Source organism: Peromyscus maniculatus, chromosome 15 (genome assembly GCF_049852395.1).
Source record: "Peromyscus maniculatus bairdii isolate BWxNUB_F1_BW_parent chromosome 15, HU_Pman_BW_mat_3.1, whole genome shotgun sequence".
NCBI classification, from domain to species: Eukaryota; Metazoa; Chordata; class Mammalia; order Rodentia; family Cricetidae; genus Peromyscus; species Peromyscus maniculatus.
Window position 1 is genome coordinate 7,992,688 of NC_134866.1, and position 26,774 is coordinate 8,019,461.

The 26,774-nt window shown below is 44.6% G+C and overlaps 1 protein-coding gene, 1 long non-coding RNA gene and 1 other non-coding gene across 5 annotated transcripts in view; 2 read left to right on the forward strand and 1 right to left on the reverse strand.

Moving 5' to 3' along the window:
- The window catches only part of Sema5a (semaphorin 5A), a 474,447-nt gene extending 470,054 nt beyond the window's left edge, over positions 1 to 4,393 (reverse strand). The window contains exon 1 of one of the 3 annotated variants that reach the window (XM_042261366.2): positions 3,895 to 4,393. The gene's annotated coding sequence lies outside the window, so the exon portion shown is untranslated. Of the gene's footprint in view, positions 1 to 3,564 lie in introns of all 3 variants that reach the window. The other 2 variants (XM_076551679.1, XM_076551678.1) reach the window with 2 other exon arrangements.
- A 104-nt stretch (positions 4,394 to 4,497) lies between these two features.
- Positions 4,498 to 9,123, forward strand: LOC107401569 (uncharacterized). Its single transcript, XR_001578433.3, has 2 exons — positions 4,498 to 4,808; positions 7,206 to 9,123. It is a non-coding gene; the product is annotated as an uncharacterized LOC107401569 (long non-coding RNA).
- LOC121823027 (small nucleolar RNA SNORD123) lies at positions 7,053 to 7,122 on the forward strand. Its single transcript, XR_006064321.1, has one exon. It is a non-coding gene; the product is annotated as a small nucleolar RNA SNORD123 (small nucleolar RNA).
- Positions 9,124 to 26,774: the final 17,651 nt, after the last annotated feature.

The following is a 26,774-nucleotide window of genomic DNA, read 5'->3' on the forward strand; positions in this document are numbered from 1 at the left end:
TTGCAGTTGTCTGACTTCAAACTACCCTGCATGTGAAATGGAGGCCAGATTTCCTATTTCTAGGAGCTTCCACAAGGCACCAATTAATTATGTCAGTATCTGTGTGCTAAAATAAATTACTTAGAATTCAGTATCTTCTCGTGGGTCAAGCTTTTTGTTTGCTGTGTTCTTCCTTCTTTAACCTCTGAACCAAACAGAATTTTAGACAGACTTACTGAGAGTCAGAACTCTATGTGTCATAAGTCGATTTTATTTTCTCTCTTTCCTTTCTATCAGAAATAGATTTTTCTGTACTTGAAAAACCAGTACCTGAAATGGAATGGTACAATTGGTAAAGGTACTTGCTACCAAATCAAATGACCCAAATTTGATCCTCAGATACATGGTGGAAGAACAAAAATCAACTCCCAACTTCCATAAGCTGTCATATGACCTTCATACTTTTACCAGGTCATGTGCAAAACACACACACACACACACACACACACACACACACACACACACACACACTCGCACGTGCCACACGTATTCACTCACAAACAAAGTAATAAAAAATGTAAATAACCAAAAAAAAAAATAAGTGCTGTATTTACATGTATACCAGATGCTTCTTCAAACTACATCCTAAAGAGCTGGTGGATACCCATTTCTGTGATGCTACTAATGAGTGGGAATTAAAAACAACAGAATGCCCTACCTATAGTCAATCATGTCTTCAGGGTAGTAGAGGTTTGAAAACATAGTAATTTTCAACTAGAATTAAATCTTAAACTAAAAAAGATGCAGGGAGCATCTGTGAAAATCTCTCTGTTGCCGACAACAGCACCAAAGACACTATAAACAGCTTAGAAAATGACATATGCTCATCTGAGGATTCCAGAAAAGTTAACTTTGCAGAATATAAATTTGCAAGCAGGTGCAGGTGGGCAGAAATGGAGAAGCTTCCCTGTTAGATACTGTATTGTAATTCAATTTGTTAGACACTGTAATTTATGTTTTCAACATTATTGAACATTACACACAAAAACTTGTCACCTTGGTATTATAATTATATCCTAAGCAATTTGTCTGAGTAACTATAGCAACAACTTCAGATACATTTTATAATACTAATTTGGTACAATTTTAGAAGCAAGAATTATAGAGGATTTATTATAAAAAGTGGAAATGCTTTTCTTGAATGGCTGTACATATTCTACATCAACAATGGGCTACTTAGCTAGAACTTAATGCAAATGAATGGATTTATTCTGTATTGCACACCACATGTTCTGTAACGTAAGCCTCTTCCTGGGGGTCAGGTTCTGATCTGCAAACTCTGGAGTCCATGCTCACTCCTTTATCCCATGGAGTGTCTTGTGCCTTTGGCTGGACTCTTAGCAAAGTCCCGTCCAACCCTCCTCCACCTTCCTATATTTTATCAGTGGAAAGCCTCTATTTCAGTGACTTGGGGATTAAAAGGACATGCAGAGCCCTTAAAAATCATCATCCAGTTCATTGAAACTTTGCAATGGTTCAGCTAGTTAAGCCTTCTCTGGCATGAGAAGCAATTGATACAGTCCCTGAGAAACTGGCATCTATCTTGAGCAAGAAGCCCTCAGCAAGAGGCTAATGTGAGGATAGAGAACAATATCCTATGAGAAACTGACAGTGAGGAGGACTTGAGGTGGTCCATATGCTAAACTTGGAAGAAACGCTTATATTCATCTTAGTAGTTTTACTCTGCACTCTACATTTCTCTGTTTCATTCTCTGCAGACATGGCTAGGAAGTCACTTGAGACAGACACAAACAGGGACAAATGCCAGTTTATTTTCACCAGATTCTGAACACCTCAAACACTTCTCTGGTCAAAGACAGGCTTTCCCACCCAGAAGACCAAAGTCTTTGCGCTCAGCAGGGATCCTGCAGCTGTTTGCCATTAAGACAACCCAAAGAGCCAGCAACATCTTAAAAGGCATAAAATAATGAGCATCATCCATCCTCCCTCTGTGAGGGAAAGTATGTGTTGACTAAAGACATACAAAAGCGGATACCAGTTCATGGACTCCACGGTTGTAGGATCACACATTGTGACTACAGGCAGCATCTTGGGTGAGCCATTGTCTCAAAAGCTTTTACAATAAACAAACTCGGGGGAAAGCAAATCTGTGCTTCAAACAACTACACTTAGAACTGCCTTTTCATGCATGTAAATCAAGCATGCTGAAGAAATTTGAGTGGGCAGAAAGAAATGCACACTCCTTTCGGAGTAAACACAGCAGAGACAAGTTGCTTCAGAGGTCTACAACAGAAGGTGTCTGCTTAAGACGTGAGCCTTTAGTGGGACTGTGGACTGCTTGCTCCCAAGAGGAGCTTCACCTTCTCTCAAAAAGTGAAAAGTGGTATTAATCAGCAATCAATTCAACAATCCTAATTGGGTATTAAAAGAACGTTTGCTTCAAAATCTAGTTTTGTCTTTCTGTGCCTCCTTTTAAAAGACTAACTCTGTAATTAATAACACATCTGCTCTTCACAAACTTGGCCATTATGTCAGGGCCCTTCCAGATAAGCCTGGACACACAGCTATTTTAAAATAAATATAAATAAATAAGCTGCAATCATTTAAACACCCGGCGTTTTAACCAGTGTGCTCCTCAGGAACCGATCCTCTCTGCATTCCACGTAACTCTGGTATTTTCACGCAATTTCAATTGCCTTCTAGTCAAATCCGGTTGCAAAGGAGAAAGATGTGCAGAGACAGAGGAGTTTGTCTTCGAGGAGACCTTTCTAGTTAGAGGGCTTCCGTCCAACTTTTCTGTCGCTTCTCCTAACTAGGCCGAAAGCTCTCTATTGTAACAGAACAACTTCCTCCGCCCTTCGCCTTTCAAGGTGAAACTACTGCAAAATCTGCGTTTTACCACTGCCTGGTACATTTATTTATCCCTACCCTCTTGCCCAGGACAGAGATACCAACACGCTTGGTGGCATCCTCTGGCCTTCTCCGAAAGCTCGCTCTTGGCGCCCCCTGCCGGGGATCTTCAGGACGCCGCGGGCGCAGGAAAGTTAAAGCCCAACTCCAGGCAACCGCATCCAGGTACAAACAACGGAAAGATGAGGTGAAAGCGCTTCCCGCCAAAGCCAGGGGAACTAGGACCTAAGCGCGCAAGGCTCCTTACCAGGGACGATCGCGGGGGACCAATCCCTACCCCCAACAGTTGCTCCGAACATCCTGAGTCCCGATCTTCGCCTGGCCCCAGACCCTGAGTCCGGGTACGAAACGCATGCGGAGGAGCTGCCAGCGCACAGGGGCTCCGCGAGTGGAGCTCACCCGGCTGGCGGATCCCCAGGCCTCACCAGCCCTGCCTTAAGTCTATCTCAACGAAACAGCCTGGCGGAGTTGAGCCCCAGTCCCACTATCCCCAGATTCTCGCAAACACTGCAAAGCCCCTAAACCTAGAGCAGAAAAACGTCCCCGAGACCACAGGGCTGGGAGGTAGGCGATTCCGACTGCCAGACCTGGCTGCAGCTCCCACCATGAGAGCCTGGCTTCGCGCGGAGTGCGCGCACAGACCTCCACGCGTACCTGAGAGGTGCTGGCCGAGGTGCAGGCTCTCTCACTGTTGGGTCGCACACCCGGACACTCCAGCTCCTTTCCAATGCACGATCGGATCCGGGCAAAGGCTAGGACACAAACTTCCAGCCCGTGCACTACCTCCACTGAGACCGCCTCCGCACTGATGGTGGTCCTATTCCTACTCGCGCGGCTGCCAGGCTGTCCCCACCCAGGTGCCTGCAGAGTGACCCTAACCAAGACCTACACCACCCACAGACAGACCAGTGCTGCCCCAGGTCTAATTCACCCGCGCAGGGTCTCAGTCACGACACCCAGGGACGCGGCGGGGAGCGAGCTCACCAGATGAGGGGAGCGTTCCTCCTGCCAGTCATCCAGCGCCTGGGGCCTGGAGCGGCTCCAAGGGTCCTCTTCAGCGCGCTGCAAGGGAAGTCGAGGCAGCAGCCGCCACTGCTCCCCACCACTTCTCCAGAGCTCTCCTCCGCTCACAGCGCGCCAGGCTGGGGACCAGCTCCGCCGCCAGGAGCACGGAGTCCTCAGTTGCGCAGCTGAGCGAGCAGGCTCCCGCTGAGCGAGGGCGACCCGCAAGGTGGCAAAGTTGGGTGCCCTCTGCTTGGTAGCCGCGCGTGCGAACACCCCAAAGAAGGGTCGCACACGTGCTGGGGCGCCCCAGCAGTGAGAAGATGGGATGCAGAGGCCACCTCTTAGCAGAGACTGCAGCCGGCCAGTGGTTGAGAAGCCCACCCGCGACGGGAGCGCAGCGCCCGGGAGTGGGCACAGCGTGAGCAGCCACCGCCGGCGCCGCCTTCCCGGCGAGTAGAGCAGCGCTGGGTGCGCGGGCCGGGAGCTCGGGGCGGGGAGCACAAGGCCGCCTCGCCCCGCCCCCGCCCCGCCCCCACCGCCGCACCTCCCCTTCTCCGCCCCTCCCGGGTGCAAGCTGAGCGCCCCACCCGCCCCTGACCTCCCCAAGCCCCTCCTCTGGACCCGCCTCTTCCCGAGATGGGACCCCTACACACTCCCGGGGGGCTGTCACCACACCCCACGAGTCCCACTAGGGCCTCCCGAGTGCAAGTTCACCCAAGTGGTGACTTTTTAGGGACCCTCTTGCTCGTCTCGCAGAGGCCTTCTGGGGCTACCCGCCCCCTGTCCAGTCGCTCCGACGTGGCTACTTTGCGGGCTGGGCTGTATAAAGGGCTGGAGGCAGCTCGACGCAAACCAGAGACGTGGCGCTTCGCCTAGGCCGGCCTAGGCTCCAGGTATGTGCGCGCCCCTCGGCGGATCACGGGTGGGGAGAGGGTAGGAGTTTACGATTCAGTTCTTGAGTTCTTCCGTGTCATCCTGAGAAGGCTGGGGAGGGGGGCGAGGGGCTCTCTGCGGATTCTTGCAAGCGAGTTAGGCCCAGGAGCCTCTCAGCTAATTCGGGTTTACATGACGGGGTTAGATCAGACAAATGAACCAATCTGCCATCCAGGGAAACTGAGCTCTTAAGATGTCCCCAAGTGGCCCTGATGGCATTAGGAGAGAGTTTCTTCATGGACAGAGCCAGCTGAGCTAATTTTCACTTCTGCAAGGATATTTGAGCCTTACCGAGTGAGCATCGGGCAAAAAGTTTATATTGGAACAAAAAGTAAATCTCCTTGGCAGGGCAGTTTTATTGACGCGTTGCATTGCTCAGTTCTCCTTCTAAGGAAGTGATCAACTCCCGGGGTTTTAAACAACATGTGGGGTTGTTGGATGGGAAAGTTACAGGAAACATGGGTTCCTAACCCTGTAGCCACCTGTGACCCCTTCCCTCACATAGGATGGGGCGACAGAGTCTTCGGTCTGGTCCCTCTCCCCCCCCCCCCCCCCATCTTGGGCCTTGTTGGTGGCTTCAGGATTTTTGGCATTAAGGAACCTCATCAGTGACTCTTAGCTGCAGGACCTAAGGATGTCCCTTTGGGCCACATTCACACCCTGGTAATGGGCAGGTTGAAAATGTGCTGGGGATGAGGGGCAGTTCAGAGTGTCTGTAAGGGTGCCATTGTGCTAAACAGAGACCCGATAATAGCTGGGATGTGTCCCGGCTCTTCCGGGACCACAGAGATTCAAGAGAAGGACAACAGAAGCACAAATTGCCACCAATTTGTCGTTTCTGTCACCTTTCAAATGAACGAATGAAATGAAACTATGTTTGAAAGCATCCTTGGGAGCCTATGCCAACCCCAGAGTGTACAGTGTCCCGAACTGTGGGCCCGGAGACTACTAAAGACCCCACTTGGATGTCTTCCGGGGCTTCTTTGGGAAGCATCCCCTCACAGTTGTTTGGCTGGCTTCTAGCTCTCCGGGGCAGCTCCTGGTTTCTGGGTCTTGGAGAGAAAAGTTAATGGGTTTCCTCTGCTTCTCCCTGCTGCTTCAGAAGTGGGTGGGAACTGGCGCCATTCCCAACATTCCCCTTCCCTAGCCTACGTGGCACAACAGCCTGAGAGGCTCTTGGGAGGAGGCCTGCCAAGGGCCAAGGTCTGGCAATGGAGGACCTCAGCCTTACCCTTGAATCCAATAGCCTTCAGGTGGGCGGGTGGAACCTAACAGGGTAAGACTCAAATGTGTTTACTTAATTCTTATCCTTACCCCTCGATGCTACTGTCAAAGACAATTAGCACTTTTTTAAAAATTATTTTTTTAAGAAATAAAAAAGTGAGGTGCATCATGCCCATGTACCCAGCACTCTGGCGGCTGAGGTAGAATGATTGAGAGTTTAAGGCCAGTTTGGGGTCACCTAAGGAGACCCCATCTTATATAAACTCACAAGCAGGCAAAGAGACTCACTCTTCACTTGGAGGCTTAAACCCTGTGCACCATGGGAATGGTCACACAGACTCTCACCCTCTAAATGAGGTGACTCTGTCACCGTGGCAGGAAATGGGTTCGGCTTTGCTGTTTAGAGAACGACACTGCACCGTCGTTAAAACTCATCATTAGTGATAATGAATTAGGAATCTCTAATAAGCCAAGAGCAGAAACCGGATTCGCATGGAGAAGGCTTTCTTGGTTTAAAGGGAAATAGCTCTGGATTGAGGATGATTTCTGTCACTGACTTGCAGAAAGTTTGTGAACTTTTCTGAGCTAAATGTTTCCTGGTGCAACTTGACACAGCTCACCAGGAACGTTAGTTACAAGCAATAAAGGAGGAAGAAAGCTGTTAAACGTGAAATATCCGAGGCTCGGCACCAAGGAGGCACTCTGAAATGAAATTGTTTTAAAGTGTATATAAGAATTTCCTTTTCCTACTAAAATTTGATTTTTTCCTTTTAGAAAAGCCTTTCTTGTTAAGGTACCTGAATCATCAGATTGTAAAACTAAACGTGATTCCTATTTTACCAAGGGCATTCTGTTGTCATCGCAATGAACCGCTCCCCCCCCCCTCTCTCTCTCACACACACACATACACACACACTCAACTGTGTCAGGTGAGCCTTGTGTACAGGTCAAAATTGAGAAAAGGTGTGAACAAAAGAGTTGGTGAAAATGATGACTTCTGGGGCACTGATTCATGTGACCTGAAACATGCCATCCATTTCCTGATTCACCTCAGACTCTGGTCAGAAACACGAAGCAGCACGTGATTTTGAACTAATGCAACAATTCTGTGTTATCTCTACATTCCCTCCCAGGGCCTGATTACATCCGGAGAATGGAGCAGGGAGGAGCTGAAGAGATCACGGCCTGGGAGACATGAAGACACAGCTCTGGACCTCAGTCGGCTCTCCCAGCAAGGCTCCCTAACTGGGGACTTTGAAATGTAACAAGACTACTAAATTGTATTTTTTTTAAAAAAAAAATGCCTGGAATCATGTTTTCTTGTATAGATGAACCCGGTAGATATTACAGTAACCATTTGAAAAATTTTCACCCTGATTTCCAAGATTGTCTGCCTGATCCTGTACTTTTTTGTTTGTTTTGTTTTTGACAGGGTCTCTCTGTGTAGCCCTGGCTGTCCTGGAACTCACTCTGTAGTCCATGCTGGCCTCCAACTCAGAGATCTGCCTGCCTCTGCCTCCCAAGTGCTGGGGGACTAAAGGCCTACACCACCATCGCCTGGCTAATCCTATCCATTTTAACACAGCTGAACACTGTGCAAAGAAGTGAAGCTCGATGTCACTGTAGAATTGCTCAGAGCTGCTCCCCATTTACTTATGTTGTAGTATTCAGAAGACCCACAGTTGTAGTTACAGATTACTCCATGATGGCCACCCGTGGATGTCTTCACAGATGAAGGCTCTTGTACTGGAGAGGTTGAGAGAACTCTCAATGCCTTCTCTAGTCTCTTGGCCTTCACTAAAGCCCCTTACGGCTTCCTTTGCCCCAAGAAAGCTCTCTCCCCTTCAGTGACCATGCCCTGGGTGATGTTAAGGAGACTAGACATCCCTGGAAGCTGTGATCACACACAAGTACACACACACACACACACACACACACACACACACACACACACACACACACGAAGGAGCATTAAAGATTATGATACAAAGATTCTTGGTCCTTAAGGTAAAGTTCCAGCTGTTCCACTCTGCTAGGGTGTGTGAGGGACCCTCCAGCATCGCCCCCTCCACAGTCTAATTTCTACCTAGGATCTACCTTGGTTTCCTAAGGCTAATCAGAAGGATGTGACCATGGATTTTGTCCCTGGTTATTCCTAATGTGACACAGAGTCACCTGCCTCCACCTACCTCAAGTGAGTTCTGCTTACTTGTGACCTCTCAAATTCAACCCACACTAAGCAGGGCGTTCTTTCACCTCATAGCCATGTTCAGCAGCCTGGTTAGGTGTGTGGGCCACAGCACTAAGTAGCTTCAGGGTGTACCCAGACATACCCTCAGGAAAATGTGTTTGCTTTCTGGATGGGGGTGGACTTCATCTCCAACGGTTATGTGTTCCTTGACATGTTCAATGATATTTCAAGTGTTCAGCAGGGCGTCGCAATTTACTTCTGCTATATTTCCAGAAATCAAAGCATTCTAGAAAACTACAAGTATTTTGTTTATTGTGGCTGGGTTTCTAGATATGTTTTCTGGCAACCCAATTTCCGTAAGATGAAGCTGGTGCCCTCGAAGCAGTTCAAGTTGTCTTTTAGAAGCATGGTATGGGGAGAGGAAAAATGCTAAGTTTAAATGATTTTTGGAATATCTACAGGAAAGGCAGATGGTTTCTGGCATGAAGATAAAGCATCATTTTAGTTTCCTTGGAGTTATTTTCTGACATCCAGACTCATATGTCTTGAGTGTTTATAAGCAAAGAGTGGCTGTACTTACTTTAGAAAGATATTTTGACTTATTAGCTAATGTCTTCTACATTCTCCTGTCTTTGAGAAACTGGGCTTTGAGGGGACATAAATAGTTTCAGAAATATATTTTAAACATATATTTAGATTTTGAAGCACAAATTTCTCTGTCCTGGTTTATTTCAATATTTACCAACTGAATTTAGCATAATGACCTTGGATTCAATAAAAGGGATATTTGTAGAATTAAACCAAAGGGGGCATGTCTTCCCAAGCAAATTAGGAGGAATAAAGGCTGTTGGGATCTTGTAGCCCTTTGTCAAAATTTATTTATGACCTTCCTTCCCATTCCCACTATTACTGCCTTAATTCAGCATGTCAGTTTCTCTCATTCCAAATACCAACACCTCATCTAATTCTAACAGCAGTCATTGCTCCTCAAACTGCATCATCCCCTAACAAACATCGTCTTTAATGATATAGGACTGGCTTTATTTGAATTGCAAAATACTTGGTTTTTTAAAAACAAACAAACAAACAAAAAATACATGCAGCTGGATGAAGCCTTGCTATTCAGTTGGGGACAAGGTGAACACTGGGTGAGGATCTGTGCAGATGTAAACTCACAGATGTGATTTTTTTTTTCTTTCCTACCTGATTCTGCTCAGAACTTACTGTGGTGGCTGAATTACGGGCACTATCTTAACTTGAAACCAGATATAAGCTAGGAGCCAAGATGATAGTGAAAAGGAATCTTAAATCCTGGGGCCCCTAGCAGCTCAGTGTTCTTAACCTTGATTGTTGACTTGACTGTACTGAGAAGAGATGGGGTGGGGGTGAGTTAACAAAATCGACCTGTGGGTGTGTCTGGGGGGAATTTCCGAGGACAATGAACTAAGGGAGAAAGACCCACAATACTGGCTAGTTTCTATTGTCAGCTGGACAAACACTAGAGTTGCCTGGGAAAAGGACACCTCAATTGAAGAACTGCCTCCCTCAGATTAGCCTGTGGCATGTGTGTGAGGTATTTTCTTGATGAATGAGTAAGACAGAAGGGCACAGCCCACTGTGGGTGGTATCATCCCTAGGCAGGTGATCCTGGACTATATAAGAACGGTCGCTGAGCAGAAGCCAGAGAACTAGCAAGTCAGGAATACTCCTTCACGGTCTCTGCTTAAGTATCTGCCTCCAGGTTCATGCCTTGAGTTCCTGCTCTCACTTCCCTGCATGAGGAACTAGAAATGTCAGAGGAAAGAAACACTTCCACCCCAGTTTCCTTTTGATCGTGGTGTTTATCACAGAAAACAAACTAAGAGTCTCCCCAGACAGCATGGTGTGATTTACTCCACTTTGTCCTCCCCAGACTGCATGGTGTGAGCTATCTCACCTTGTCCTCCCCAGATTGAGAGGTGGAAACCTCTCAAACTTGGAGCAAAATCTTTCCTCTTTAAAACTTCTCTCAGGTTTGGCCACTATGGCAAAAAAAAAAAAAAAAAAAAAAAAAAAGGCAACTAACACCAACCCTTGAGTTACTTCCTGTTGCGTTCCATCCATCTGCTCAGCTTTGGATCTGGGAATGCCGGATGCAGATCTGGAGAGAGGGCACCAGCAAGTCTGAAACGTATCCCTAAACGTTAGCCCCAGGCCTCCCCTCCATCCTCTGTTCTGACTTTCCTGACGTTAGCAAGCTCACCGCAGAACACTGCAGGCATTCAGCTGCACTCTAAGGACACAGGTGCCATAGCCAACCCTCTTTGAAGGAAGAAGCACAGGAGCGCCATAGCCTGCCCTGCTGGGGATTATGAAGCTCCTTCCTAACAGTAGACCAATACCACCGGGTGGTTCATTGCTGTCCTTATTCTGCAGTCCACAAAGCATTAAGACATCGACACAATTCAGCCAAAACCTTTGTCCCCTTTTAACAAGGATTCCTTCCCTCCTGGTTCCAACAGCTTCCTCATTGCCCTCTAAGAATTCGTTACAGTGAGCTTACCTTCCAGAGTTCCACCAACATTCTGTTTAGGCGAAACACGCGCACATGAAATTTCTATGGTGCAGCTGGAGCGTCACAGAAAAAGGTAGCAATAGACACGTTAAAGAAACTGAATCAGGCTCAGTATGTGGCTTTAAAAGTCAGAAAAAGAACAGAGCAAGATGTGGTCCTTAGTATTCCATTAGTGGACTAGACTATAAAGGTTAATAGATTGCAAAGATACAATGTATTAAAATCTGTTTCGTTTTGTTGTTTAAGACAGACTAACACAACAGGAAAACCTCTGGCAACCTACATACTTTCCTAGAAAAACTTGAATTCAAATCAATGTATAACCACTTAATACGTTCCCAAGAGAAGATCGGGGAACACCTGGGACCGGGTCCTTCAGTGTAGCCTGTGGAAGAAAGGAAGACATTTTCAATTCACCATTAATTCTTATTTTATAAATGGTAAAAGAGTTAAGAGAAGGATCTTTCTTGTGGATGCTTCTCTTCAACACTGAAATGATGGTTTTAAAGAGTAGTGTAAATTTTTAACTGGAGATGACACAGTGATCTTCCAGGAATGGGCAGATTATTAGGCTTAAGAGAGCAGTTTGAAAGACTTCCACCACAAGTGAACTTAGAAAGCCTCAACATGGCCTGAATGAACCAATGTAACAACCAGTTGGTATGTTGTATCCTGAACAATCTCTGCGTTCATCATTTCATAAAATACTGAATATCTCAGTCAATCTTTTCTATGAAACTTAAGACCTATAATTATTAAGCAAAGCCAGAGTGAAATTCCATAAAGAAGGGAATTTCTATGGAAGATGACTAAGGTCAGTACAAGCTATTCAATAGTGTTTATACAGTTAAATAAGGTAAGATACTGAAATATGGGTCCAGGGGGCAACAAAGAGAACAATATAGCAGAGAATCCATGAGTGGCCAAGCTAGGCTTTTAAACAAAGGTGGCTGTAGCTTGCAGGGGAGAAGAGAGACTCAACGCCAGAGTCTAAGGTGACTGGCTCTCCAGATGTAGAAATATTGACAGAGTCGTTTCCCTCAAGCCATCCTTTCAAAGAGCTTCAAAGTAGATTAAAGCAAAAATTAAAACAAAACATTAAAAATACTTAGGAAAACACATAAGCAGCTATCCATATGACCTCTGGCTAGGGAAGCACTTCTTAGAATAAGACACAAAGACTAGTCATAAAGAAAAATCAATGCAGTAAACCACAGTAAAGTTTAGAACTTCCAGGCAAGGATACACAACTTAAAAGCAAGCCCTGGCTCTAGGGAACTTTCAGAGCACACAAATAACAAAAGGTGGTAGGCAGTGTATGTTCCCAATCTCCAGTCAACCCACTGGAAAAGAATTAAGCCATGTAAAAATGTACAAATGTAACAGGCATTCAATTGCTAACAGGCATAATAGTATCATGCAACCCCTTCCCCAAATCACATAAGCCAACTAAAATAAGGGGCCATTTAATATCAGTCAGACTGGCCACAATTAAGAAGTCTGGCAATATAAGCTGTCATCAGATATTGGCAAAAACGACTCTGGAAGTGAGTTGTTATAATCTCTTGGGAAGGCATTTTGGGGACTCCTGCAATGTTGAAAATGCACATTCCATTGGGCAAAGGGGACATGGAAACTATTGTCTGTTTATTAATAAAAACTAATCCCAAATAACTTACCTGAATAATTTATGGATAAATGCACCATAGTTAAGTGGCCCAGACATGATGGATGCTAAACTTGTGACTTCCAGTTCTAAAGAGAAGAAAAATTGTAGAGAGGTAAACAAAGGCCCCCAATTTTAGATGTGATCTTGTTTTTCCATTAATATAAAAATGAGAAATAGTGCAGATATTGAAAATGTTAAGATCAAACAGGGCAGCTTTGGTGGACGCTCATTAGATTAGTGCCCTTTTCTGAATCCTCAAAAGATTTCTTAATTCAATAAAGAGGGTTAATGGGAAGAAAGGAAGCACAGAGAGTCGGTGCAGGAAGCTCGTTAAAGTGGTTTTGTCCTGAAGAAAAATAAGGAGTCTGTAGCAGCTGGAGAGATAGGCACACAGAGGGCTAGTTTATAAGTGGGTCACTGGCAGAATGTTTTTACATTGCTTGACATGCTTCTATGGACAGGGTCAAAGTATGTAGGAAAACAAGGTAATCCCAGGACAAAGGCCTTGCTGAGCTAAGAGGCGATAGGATTTGTGTTTGGAGGGAGCAGGATCCTCCTAGAATTACCAAAAGAAAGTGGAGCAGGTGGAAACCAAGCTGAGGTGGGGATTGAATCTTTATCGATGCACGTAGAGACCTGATCCTCTGAGGACTTCTGTTTCCCTCACATGGCATGAGCCAAAACTTTCGTGGGGAGCAGCGAGCAGGTATGAATGTTAGAAAAGAGAACAGGAACTACAGAATAAACACGGTGCACATCAGGAAAATACACTTCCTGAGGAGCCATCCTGGAGTCTCCACGGATCCAGTGATACTCATTGTCTTTATCTCTAGATGAACTCCATCAGCAGCCTGGTGGGTTCGGTCCAGCAACACTAAACACCTCCACTATGTACAGGTGGAGGTATGGGGATGATAGAATCCAGCCAGAAGATGATTTACTCAGATAACAGGCAAGAGCAGGGACACTGAGGAAGTGTGTGAGAAGTACTCTTAGGAACATCATGCAACATGCACTAGCACTTACACATCCAGAGGCACAACAGGTGATGCTGTCAGTGGTTGGAATGTGGAGCTGTAGCTGAGATCTAGGAACTGTTGTCATGGGAGTTCGGAATTCCAAGATCTAGCCCTGCCAATGGGAGTTACCAAGGAGAGGTTGGTGTTGTTGAGAGTGATGGGTAACAAATTGGTCTTGGAAGAGACGACAGACATCTCAGATGTAGGATTAGTATTGACGTTAAGCTCTCTAAGAGGAATCTTTAGTGAGTGACTATGGCATTGAAGTTCAACATATAATCATCACAGACAAAATCATTTTATAATTTTGAGTGTGTGATTCAGAGGGGGAAAAGGCCTCCATGAAGTAAACCTTAAACCCAAGGAAGACAAAAGTATCTGGTTCTAACTCCAAACCACACATCCTTGCTACTATACCAACTAGCATCTACAAGTCTCAACATGGTAAACTTTAAAAAGCATACAATGGAATTTGATGTTAATCTCCAGTGCTGCTTTGGCAGAGAGAGTGATAAAGCTTACCCGATTGGACTGATTAGAAGTATCTGGAGACTTTCTCCAGCCTTCAAAAGCCATGGCTGTCTTCGTACACATTGAGTCAGTCTCTGTGGGATGAGGCCCAGACCTGTGATTTCAGAATTTGACAAGCATGCTTGTTAAAAAAAAAAAAAAAATCACTTGCACAGGTCTGCATCAGACGGGGTCCTAGAGCTGAGAGATGTGGGCACAAGCCCCTATCCCTAACCTCCCATTGGTAATAACCACTCAAAAATGAAAATTTAGTTTTCTCCAAAGGAGTCTCACAGGGAAACAAACTGTTCTTGAAGGTAGGCACCCTTAAGAGTAAATGACCCACAGAAAATGAATACAATGGCATTTTGAGGTTTATAAACCTTGTCTCATAAAGTCATGTCAAAGCTTTCTATTTTATTTCTACCTTTGTTTATTTATTTATTTATTTATTTATTTACTTACTTACTTATTTATTTGTTTACTTACTTATTATTTTTACCTTACAGGTTTTGCACTTATACATTGGTTTCTTGTTTTGAGTTTTTACATGATTCATGAATGTGCGAAGGAGCCTGTCTCTGTATCTGTATCTGTTCCTTGTGTCTTTTCTTGAACTCTTTTCCTCGTTTGTTTGTTTTGTCCTATTCCAATGCACTCGAATTTTGTTTTAATCTTATTGCATTTTATTTTATTAGTATCCATTTGAAACCCGTACATCTTCTAATGAAAGACAAGAAAGGGGTGGATCCAGATGGGAGGGAAGATGGGGAAGAGCTGGGAGGAGCAGAGGGATGGGGATCGATGAAATGTCAGGGAAGTATCAGTCTTTCATTTATTGATAGCAAACATGTATGGAGTATTCTCCGGTGGGCGGGCTATGATGCGAAGGTCTAAAAGACTGACCTCCCACATTGACTGACAGTGATGGACCCTTTACCTGTCATCACCTCACAGGAGAGTGCACTGAAACACAGACTGTGTAATTCCCAGGCTAGACCCCTGAGACGTGTAGATAGAAGCCGTCAGCCACACTGCTGGCACCAAGGACCAGGTCCTCACCACCTCCTCTGCATGAGATCAGGGCTGGCAATCATTTTCCATCAAGGGCCAGGAAGTAAATATTTTAGGTTCTGTGAGTCAGACAGTTTCTGTTGCAACTCTAGACAATATGAAAACAAATTACATTCTAATAATAATTTATTTTTAAGAACATGCCAGATTTGGCCTCTGGTTACAGTATGTTGATCCCAGCTCTAGATCAAAGGTTCTAAAACTCCAGAGTACTTTAAAGTCATAGGAAGGGCTTATTAAATTCAGATTAGTGTCTGACAACTTCCCCTGGTTCTGATGTATTCAGTCACAGACAAGTCCCCAGATTATCTGTCTTTAGCCTGTCTCTAGGACATGCTGGTGCTCAAGATAGATGTTCGGCTTTCACAACCAGGGTGTCTGCTCTGGAGACAGAGACAGGAGTTGGTCCTCTTGGTACTCAGAGCCCTCGATACAGGGACTGCTGTGTATGAGCCACTCAAGATTTACTTATGGAAAAAAAATAAAACGACTGACCATATTGCAAGGCTAGATTGTTTCCAACTATTTCAAAATGTGCCAAAAATACCAAAGCTCCGGGCACACTGTACTAACTCAGAGAATGCCATTCCCCAGTGTGGGGAACTCATTTGTGTCATACAACAACTTATTTTTCCTACCTCACACATTTTAAGAAAATCCAAATTTTTCCTACAGTCTTAGGTCATGTCCAAGTTGCATTTATGCATTGTGCAAAGTTCTGATTCCACAAAAGAAGCCTTTGCCCATGAGACATTGTTCCTCAGAGACTGGGGACAGAGGGAATGGAAACTTATAGGATTTCACAGAAGGCATCACTAGGACAGGCAAACAGGGTTTTCATGTTGTGAGACTGGAACCAGGCTGGTTAGACACATCTACAAATTGCTTAGTGTCAAACATGACCTAAGGGGCACCTGTGACCCATGGTTCATTTTATTTAGGAAAATGGATGAGAAATTAAAATATCCTTTAAGCTACTTTGATTTAGAAAGAGGAAAATTATCATTTGCTTTCAAAACATGAGTTCCCCTGTCCCCTCATTTTGAGAAAAAGTGAGCATCAACACAGAGTGAAAAGATAGCACATTGTCTTTCTTCCACATGGATGGGGCTTTCCTGTGTCTACTGCTAACATGAACTGAAGAAACACTCCCAGCACTTTAATTTCATTTTATAATGAAAGGGAAAATGTAGCTGAAGATTTCCTGTGTCCCGGCCTGCTGGTGGTCGGGACAAATCTCTCCCACTTGCATCCCCCAAGTAAACACACAGAGGCTTGTATTAATTATAACTGCATGGCCATGACTCAAACTTTTAGTTATCTTAAATTAGCCTATAACTATTAATCTATGTATTGCCACATGTTACATGGTTTTACCTGCGTCTTATTACATGTTGCTCCTTGCTGGTGTCTCTCCCCACCCCGCCCCTTCTTCCTGTCTTTCTCTTTTAATTTCCTACCTGCCTCTAATCTGCCTTGCCATAGGCCAAAATGCTTTGTTTATCAACAAATCAGAGCAGTGTACACATATTCACAGCATACAGAAAGTCATTCACTTAACTTCTAAACTCTTTTATTCCAAAGTCAATGGGTTACATTCTTGAGATCAGCAAACAGATAGAACTAAAGACAAGAATATAAAATTGTGAAGTTACAGAATTAACACTACTTTGTCAGGGTGGGATCTGAGCTCTAGGAGGCACTTTCAAGACTATTGATCCTCAGTCTCATCATTCTTGAGAGAGTATCAAGGCTGGAGCAACTGCGTGTCCTTCCTGGCTTTGCAGATCTAACTAGGGGCAGAGCTCAATCAGACACCAGATGCTTGGCCTCCTGGCAAGTAAACTGTTCCTCCCCCAGCCCTCCAAACTGTCCTCATCAATGCCTCATGCAGGCAGTTCACTTTTATCCATTTTTGTCGATATTAGTTACCATCCCCATTGCTGTGGTTAAAGTAACCCAATAAAAGCATATTCAAGGGAGAAAAATGTTTATTTTGGCTCAGAGTTCAAGGGCAAAACCTATCATGTCAGGAAAATCTTGTCGGTAGGAACTGAGGCTGGTCACATGGCATCACCAGTCAGGGCACAGAGAGGGGTGAATGCTTTGCTCAGCTCATCTTCTCCTTTCCTGCAGTCTGAGACCCCAGTCCATAGAAACAGTGCCTCTCACTCCCACCTCAATTAACCTGGCCTAGATAATCACTACTGGCCCTCCAGAGACGTGTCTGTCACCTGTCTCGTGATTCTAGATCATGTCAAGTGGGCAATCAATATTAATCATCACACTTTCTAATATACAACTCTGTGTATGAGAGGAAGCAGAAGGAAAGAAGGAGGAGGAAGAGTGGACCCAGAGTTGCTGTGGTATAAGAGGCCATTCAGATATCTGTGCCTACCTTAGATTTATGTAAAGAGCTCAGCCATCCCACAAGATGGAGGTGATCCTAACTTCACAGCTCACTACTGATTTCCCTCCAAGTGTGTCATCTCCACATGGGAGGCAGCATTCTCCATGAGGTCTATGGTTGCTACTCTTAGTCTAGTAACTACAAACTGATGCAAGGATTCAGTCCAGGCATTAAAGTCACTGTGTAATAGTGTGTGTGGGGGGCACCTCAACTGATAACCAAGCTTTCTGAATAGACCAATGCCAACATTTTGCTTAGCCTTTAGGTTCTGCCACCTAGCAATCTACAATGGAGCTCTCTGGAAGAAGAAACTTGTGCACTGGCATCCATGAGCTCCCACTTGTGTGCTGGATATATCCTGCTGGTCTACTGACCTTCGGGTACCTGGCCAGACACACCTTTTCTCTACTCACCTCAATGTATCCTTTTCTGTCCACTGTCTGAATGCTTCATTAGCTTCACCAAGCTGGAATCAGAAGCAACTGGTCGAATTACCGTTGCAGTCAGAAAACAGAGACCTGACAGGAAGTAGGGCCAGGCTGTCTAACATCAAGGCCCACCCCCAGAGATTCACTTCCTCTGGCAAAGCTCTACCTCCTAAAAATTCCAAACCAGAGCCACTAGCTGGCGCCCAAGTGTCCAAACCCATGAGCCAATGGGGAACATTGACAATTGTTTTGATGGCTGGCAATTTCATCATCCCTCACATTGATTACATTATACACAACAGGCTAAGCCAGATCAAATTGCTAGTATCTCATATGGCTTTACTTCTGCAGAAAGGGCTTTCATCTGGTTTGACCCACTTCATTATACCTAAGTTATTCCATTATATGGAAAGCCATTTTGCCTGGTTGATCAGAAATTAGAGTTGACTTTTTATCCCATGTAGGCAGTGGGGCTGTGCAGAGCTACAAGGGCCTTAAGTGATATTTCTATGTGAGCACAAATGGGTTGACTTTACAGTTAGTCTGATATTTTTAGAATAATGCTTCTGCAGTAATCAATCTAAACCATCAATTTACAGAGTCATGTTAGAGATCTAACCTCAAAATTGTGTGTGTGTGAAATATATTTCATACACATACACAATTTTCTCAGTTTTATTTTAAAATATTAAGCATAAAAGGAAATAACTTTTACAAAGTGTAAATACAATGATTTAATGTTTAGGTCTGTTTAAAATAAAATTTAATTCAAAATGTCAAGAGCTATATAGATAACTAGATATCATATGAAAATACAATACCCAGTTTTAAAATATGTGCTTCATATTGGAATGGGGGAAATGCACCTCTCAATTGTTCCTACGGTTCTCAAAGTAGATAAAGAATAAAATCCAGGAACAAAAGCTGAAACTTTTGGCAGCTCTTGTCAAAACTTAGCAAAGGGGCTGGTTACTAGTTGATGTCATCATCGTTCTTTTGAGAACATCTTGCTGCTCTTACCTGTAACTTAGGGAAGAGCAGTATGTCAGCAGGGCAGTGATGGTGGGAAGTATTCCCCAGGCAAGCAGCTGGATGTACAATTCTGAGCTCTGAGTGAGCAGGTCTAGACAGAGGCAGAAGTCAGCTCCACAATGCTCCTGTGAAGTTAGCCAAACAGAGAATGGCCTATTGCAGGGAATCATGCTAAGGTCACTGGTGACTTTGGCAAGAGCAGCTTTTGTGGAATTAAAGACAAGTAGGAGATGATCGAAGCAATGGGAAAACAATATTATCAAAGTCTGCCACAAGCTCAGTGGCAATGATTTAATCTCAACTTGTTAGAACAAAAGTCAATGCAAAAAGAGGCCCACCCATCTAAATATTTAAGAAGTATAAAAATTAACCTATTACTGAAGAGGACAATAACCTCAGGGGGAAAAAAAATGTGTTTCTTAAATGGGAAGAGGATGCACACAGCAGAGTTGGGATTCTTGAAACTGTTCTTTTAACTCTACAGGCAAGTACAGTTGTCTCAATACGTATCTCAACTTTGTCATCACAATTAACTCAAGGGTTACAGAGTGACAGCCGTGTGAGCAGCCAGGAAGGACAAGAACTGAAGTTGAATTTTGGGGGGATTCCTTTGAGATCAAGGCTGCCTTGTAGACTTAGCCAGCAAAGTGGGAGTGTTGGTTTTCCTTCCCCCACAGTGATAAAGAATTTCGATGTCAAAAGCAGGACATTAGAGGAAGCACCGAGGCCCCATTAACGGCACAGGCTGTAGGATCTCATGATCTCTCTGTCTGAAAGCTCACTGGGAGCTTGGGTGATTTCAGCTTCTCCCTGATGCCACCCACCAGCCCCCTGCAGTGTAGAAGGTGAAAAGGAAGTGCGGCCTGACGGCTGCTGGCAGCTCCTCGTCAAGAATGGAGACAGTCCTGACAACAGACACTAAGCCTCCTTCAGTTCTGTCTACCTGCTGCCAGCTCAGCGATGCCTACTCAGCCAGCTGATTTAAAGGTTTCCCTTCCCCCACACGCCTAGCTCCCTTTCTGAACTACACTCCAGTAGTCTCTTCCCAGGGCACAGATGGCCTCCTAACAAACTGTATGTTTGTATGTCTTAACTTACACCCTACCTGTCACTGAGAATCAGAGAACCGCCTTGGTCGATGGGCAAGGTTCCCGAAGGTTAAGACACCTCCCCAGCAAAGAGAAGCAGAGGCAGGAAGAAAGGTCCACGCAGCTTTAGGGAAGCACAAGCACTGCCAGAGGACAGGGCAGAGTACAGAGGCGGAGAGAGATAAAGAGGGAGAGGAACAAAGAACCACTCTCTAGGATCTTGTTCCTGGTGGCTAATGTTTATGGACGGTTAAAGTAGAGTTGGGGTAACAGGCTGTGAGCATGAAAACAGGCCCATGTGAGCCAAGCCCAGGCTTTGTATCATTTGGGCAAGCAGGGGAAAGCAATTAATAATGTCCTACTAACTGCTGGGTTTTAATTTTGCAGTTCCCTGAAGGCTCTTCTGTAGACCCTAAACTCAGGTGTATTTAGAGATGAGGCAGTGTGTATAACCACGCCATGGTCACTTGTTTACCTTTCAGCAGTCAGTTCAAAGCCACTGCCTTGGTTTATCTTTAACAGTTAAAAGCCCCAAGCTGCTCTTCTAGTTCATGGTTAACTAAGTGGAGACAACCGTTTGGAGGGTGGTGTGCTGAAAGGCCTGTGTCAGAAAGTTTTAAGATACCTCTTGAGAACCTGTCTTTTTTTTTTTTTAATCAAACTCCTTGCATACCTTAACACACTCAGCCCAGGGAATATCACAGCTCATCCCCACAACACACTGTAGGGTGTGGCCGATAAGAAATGCAGCTTATTGATGCGAGCCAACATCATACAGAGAGACTGCACTGAATACTGCCAGCATGGGGAAAGATCCAAATTCAAAACTCAAATTACATTCGTTTATTTACCTATTTTTTAGATACTCTTGCTATATAGTACAGGCAGGCCTTGAACTCATAATTCTTCTGCCCTTAGTTCCCAGGTTCTAGGGTTACAGTTACATGTCACACTCCTCAGCCTCAAATTATGGGTTTTACTGAATGCATATTACTATTCAATATATAATTTATGTGCATGAGTGTCTTGCCTGCATTTATATCTGTATACCATATTCATGCCTGGTGCCTGTGGAGGTCAGAAAAGGTTATCAGATCCCCCGGAATTGAAGTTATGGATGACTGTAACAGGTCACGTGGGTGCTGGGAAATTATTGGAAACAGAACCCAGGTCCTTGGGAAGAGCAGCAAGGGCTCTTAACCACTGAGCCATCTCTCTGGCCTGCATATTTCTTTTTAAACTTCATAAAATTAAAACATTGCAAGTTGAAGTGTTGTAAGTCAGGGACCATCTGTACAAACTTTTCTTTCATATTGGCAACTGCACTCCCCTCTCACTAGGAAGTAGACCCTATAAGGCCAGGAAGTTTTGTCTTTTCTGTTTTGGAAATAATGTCGAATCTGTATTTAGTGCTGAATAATATCTGCTGGCTAGATGGTGGATGATACAGATGACAGGTGACACAGGACCTGATAAATTAGCCCTCATCGATGGTTACCCAGGGAGGAGGGGGGATTCTTGACTATAGCTACCTCTCTTCATGAATGTGAGTCTTCAGTTGTACAGTGGCATACTCCCAGTTCCCTTTTAAAATGCAAACAACGCAAGGCTTGGCATTATGTCACACTAAATCTAAGTTAGCATATTAAGTATTTCAGTCACGAGGCCATAGACCAAAACAAGAATGTCATCCCCACCCCCCACCCCCAAAAAATGTCACCTTAGCAGAAAACTGCAAACAACAGAAGCTGGAGAGCTGGAGAGTGCCGGGGTAGAAGAATAGGTGACATTTTAAAAGCTGATTTCATAAAAGCACTTATCAGTCTCCAGTCCCCGAGAGTGCTGTGTCATTTTAGCTTAGGATTCTCAAGTGGCTCTCACACTGATTGTCAAGGGAGATAATGACTGGCTTCGAGATGCTTGGCTTCCCAGGGACTGAGATTCAAGAATTGTCTGGAAGGAAGACCAGAGTATTTCTAGAGTGGTACAGGTGAGGTGAGGGATGCTGGGGAAAAGGGCTCCGGAAAGGAAGATGCCCCAAGACACTGCGCTGGTCTGTTAGTGGTCAACATGACACAACTCGACACATCTAGGAAGAGTGGATCTCAATTAAGGAATTACCTTCAATCAAGGTGCCCTGTAGGCAGTCGGTGAGGTATTTTATTGATTGGTGGTGGATGTGGGAGAGTCCTGCTCACTGTGGGCAATGCCACCCCTGGACAGTTAGTTAGGGCTGTCTAAGAAGTCTCAAACTCATACACACACACAAAGTATGCTAAGCAAGCCTTGAGGAGTAAGGGGAGCAAGCCATTGAGCAGCACTCTTCCATGGCTTCTACTTCAGTTTCTACCTCCAGGTTCCTGCCCTGCTTGGGTCCCTGCCTCGATTTCCCTCAATGGACTGGGACCTGTGATACGTTGCTTTTGATCATGAGTCTTCTCAGAGCAATAGAAACCAAACTAAGACACAAAGGGTGGGAGGCAGAAGAGAGGTGCCAGTATGAGATGCCACTGCGTTCCCGGCACCCCCAGGTGCCCCTACCTAACTAACCAAGCATAGTTAGGAGCTCCAGACTTTGGGCAGGCAGCTATTGTCAGCCTCACATTTCTCCTCTCTGTTGCTTATGATTGTTAGGCTTCAGAACTAGGAAGAGGACAAATGGGGACCTACATCTTGGGGCATCTCTGCCCTCAGTGGTCCACCTGAGAAAGTTCTAGCCATCCCTCCACAGAATTTAACCTTGTGTTGCTGGGGAATGTTCTGTACGGCAAATGTGTTGCTCTGATTGGTCAATAAATAAAACACTGATTGGCCAGTGGCTAGGCAGGAAGTATAGGCAGGACTAACAGAGAGGAAAAAAGAAAGAACAGGAAGACAGAAGGAGTCACTGCCAGCCGCCACCAGGAAAAGCTGCAAGTGAAGATGCCGGTAAGCCACGAGCCATGTGACAAGGTATAGATTTATAAAAATGGGTTAATTTAAGCTATAAGCACAGTTAGCAAGAAGCCTGTCACGGCCATACAGTTTGTAAGCAATATCAGTCTCTGTGTGTACTTGGTTGGGTCTGAGCGGCTGTGGAACTGGCGGGTGACTAAGATTTGTCCTGACTGTGGGCAAGGCAGGAAAACTCAAGCTACACTGTGTCTTTCACTAGCACTCTGAACCAACATTACATGTGACTTATGGGCTTCCTTCTGGCTGCCTGCTACAGCAAGATAAGAGAATAAAAGAAACTGAAAAGAGAAAAAATACATAAAAAGAAAAGTCCCCCTGTCCTGACTCGACTCCCCAACACCCCGTATATCATCCCTGCTTCAACAGTCTTCACTAAACATTGCCCCATTGCCCCAGTGATTAGGAAAACCTCTCCCTCTGTGTTCTGGATCATACTCTTCGTATCTCAGTTCCCTGCTGCTGAGGGAGGCAGTTGTGCCTGTATGATCCCACACTTGGAAGGGGAAGCACATCAGAGAATCACTCCTTCCCCTTAAAGATGAAATGTAATAAAAAGTAAAAATAGCCAATCACTGCTTGGAAAGGATCTGAATGTTCTCCTCGGGATTTGAGGTTGCATAATGGATTGACTGCGCTGGGCATCAGGTGTTGGGCTGTTGGAGTTTCTGTAGCAGTCAGATCAGCAAGAAAAAGAGGTCCTCGGCACAGCACGCTCTGCCGCAGACTTGTCTATCAGGCTGAGGGCTTGGAAAGTGGTTGTAACACGTGTTAAGGAATTTTTCTTCACTGCAACAACTTTGAAGGAGGAGTAGCAGCATCAAAGAAAGAAACACAAGGGCCTGCCCTGAGATGGATGCCCGGCAGCAGCAAGGTGAGGGCTAGCTGTGCTTCCTGACATCTTTTGCTTTGATACTTGGGAGTGTCTACTGGGTCCTTTTTCCCCCAAGTTAATTTCTATTATTTCTGCTGGTGTATTGTTTATAGGTCTGTGAGAAGGTGATTGGGTATAGACTAGATGCAGAAAACTGCACAAAACCATGATCTTCAGGGATTTGGGGGTGCTTTGGGGGAGCCCACAGAGACTCCATAGTGAGGCCTCATTCCATTTTAGTTCAAGGTCAGAGAGTCTGAGCTTGTTTTGCCCTACAAGGATGCGTATTAGGATATTTTGGCCAAAGGCGTGGTTACCAGGTGTTTTGAAAATTAAGGGTCTACACTTGTTTGTACTTTGTACCTTGACCTTGAGAGAGGGAGGTCTTTTGCCTCTCCCCTTGCTGATGTATAAAAAGTCCATTAGGAATAAACGCAAGGCGACAGTGGTGTTGACCTAGAGGCCTCCTCGCCCCCCTCCCCCGAAAGCTGTGTCTCTTGTCTTTTTCTTTGTCTACATCTATATTTTTCATATGTATTATTTCTCAATCCACATTCCCCTATACCACCAAGAACCATCACTTCGAGGTCAGGCTGGACCCAGTATGCTTTAAATCAAGATAGTGATGGTTATCTGTCCAGGAGAAGGAATCAGTATCTTGGCCAAGACCGTGCACTGTCACAGCTGTTACCACTGTGCACTTTGATGTCTCTCTTCCTACAGGACTATTACACTCCTTTGCTATCCACACTCAGACTTGACCTTGATTTGCTCGCACCACCAGGTGTGACGGGCTGCACAGGCTCCACCCAAGCAGAACCTTTATGCTCTGTGGGTTGTTGTCTTGACCCTCAATTGTTCTATATAATAATGGCCACCGCATCACCAAGGCATTGGCTGCTCTGAAATAAGGACACATGGTGCTGAAGAATGTCATTTGGAAATAAGCCTGAGGTTTGACTAATTTGGTGTTGCAGCAAAATACAGTGAACAGCTTCACAGTTCTCAGGTGAAAACTCACAGAACAAGGGAGGCAAATGATGCCACACCTTGAAAGCATTGGGTTACTGTGGCCAGAAGATTTCATCAAAACTGTAAAAATCTGAAAAAGGAAAGCTTGGCAGCACATCCACAAGACATCCAGATTACAGACTAGCTCCCAAAAAGGTGACTTGCCCTGCCTTAGTTCTCTTGGACCATGGTCATTGTGCTAGAAGAACCCTTGCTGCCCTTGGCTTTAAAAACATCCTGGTAATTAGAACTTACTTGGACACCACACAAATAGAACCAAATATACATGCCTTGCACGAGACCTTCCAAGGAGCTTTCAAAACTGACTTATTCCACAATGAGGCAAAACTTGGAGAACATTGGCTGATATCTGTACATTTAGGAGGGATGCCTAATGTAAATGATTTAAATTTACTTCTCTCCTGCTATATTTAAGTTATTTTTGGAGGATGTTTGATGACTGATATTCTGTTTATCTCTTTTTGCCCTAATACTTTCCTTAAAATACCTACATTTATGTATGCACACACATACATAGGAGAGAGAGGCAGATAGAAAGACAGAGAGAGATCTATTAAATCTCAAATTTTCAAAGTTACTGTATGAATTGCATGGAAAACATATGAACAGCAGCAGGCTATAAGTAGAAGTTCAGTATAGCCTATCTCTGTTCTCATTAGAGCATCGATAAACAGCTTTGGGGAAGGAAAACTGAATGGAGACAGATATGTAGAGGGCTCTGGACAGCCCAGCTCCTCCACTGCCAATTGTGGGCACATTCTCATGACCCACACTCAATTAATAGATGCTACAAACACAGCAGTTCTTCCATATCTCACCCAAGCCATCTCTTTGACTATGTGGTTAGCTATTAATCATTTTGCTAATGTGACATAGTACTCTTTTGTTTGTTTGATACATGCTGGAATGACAATATTTTCAAAAAAATACCATTTATAATGTGCTAGATAGACTCCACCTTTTGTGCTTAACTGCTTGGGATCAGAGGTGTTTGTGGGCTAGCTTTTGTGAGTGGCACCTGATAGGAAAGTGATGTGTTCAGATTCCTTAAAGCCAGTTTGAAAAAAAATGGTGTACACATTAGGTTTCCAAAAATATAAAAACTCTGTATTCCTTTAAATATAAAATAGTAACTGGCATCAATTAATTTCCTTAAACAATACTTGGTCTGTAGAAATTTTCAGTGTGTTCCCATGTTTGTTATGGGTTGCTGCCTCACATAACAAGCTCAACATTCTGCTGTGTAAAATAATGACTCCGTGATGTTTGTTGCTCAATCTCATGAGAAATCTCCTGGTGAGTAGGGAGCTTTCCACCAGTTTGTGATTCAAAGATCCCAAAGCATCCCATCTGTTGTTCCCCATCCTCTGGATGCTGGGGCAGCCCCAGGAAGTCCTTTTTGTCTAGGCTACCAAATGAAAAACGGTGAGAAAAGCACATCTGCTTCTAGGTCCCCAGGTTTGAAATGAAGGTATCAACTCCTCCTATAGCTCATTGCAAAAAAACAAAAACAAAACAAACAAACAAAAAAACAAACAAACAAAAAAACCACCTGGTTTTATGGCCAAATGTGGATGCAAAGTTCAGCTAGAAAATGTGTTTCCAAGTGGAGAAAGTATTTGTGCCAAACATCTCTATGCTGTGGAAGAAAGAGCATAATTTTGGAGGAGCTAACTTCAATTGCATAAATACTTTATGGGGTGATACTTTTATTTTCTTGTCTTATAAGACATGATCTATCTATGTGGCCCTGGCTGACCTTATCATACAGCTTGCTTGTTATGTAGACCAGGCTAACCTCAAACTCACAGACATCCACCTGCCTCTGCCTCCCACGTTCTAGGATCAAAGCTCTGTGCCACCACACCT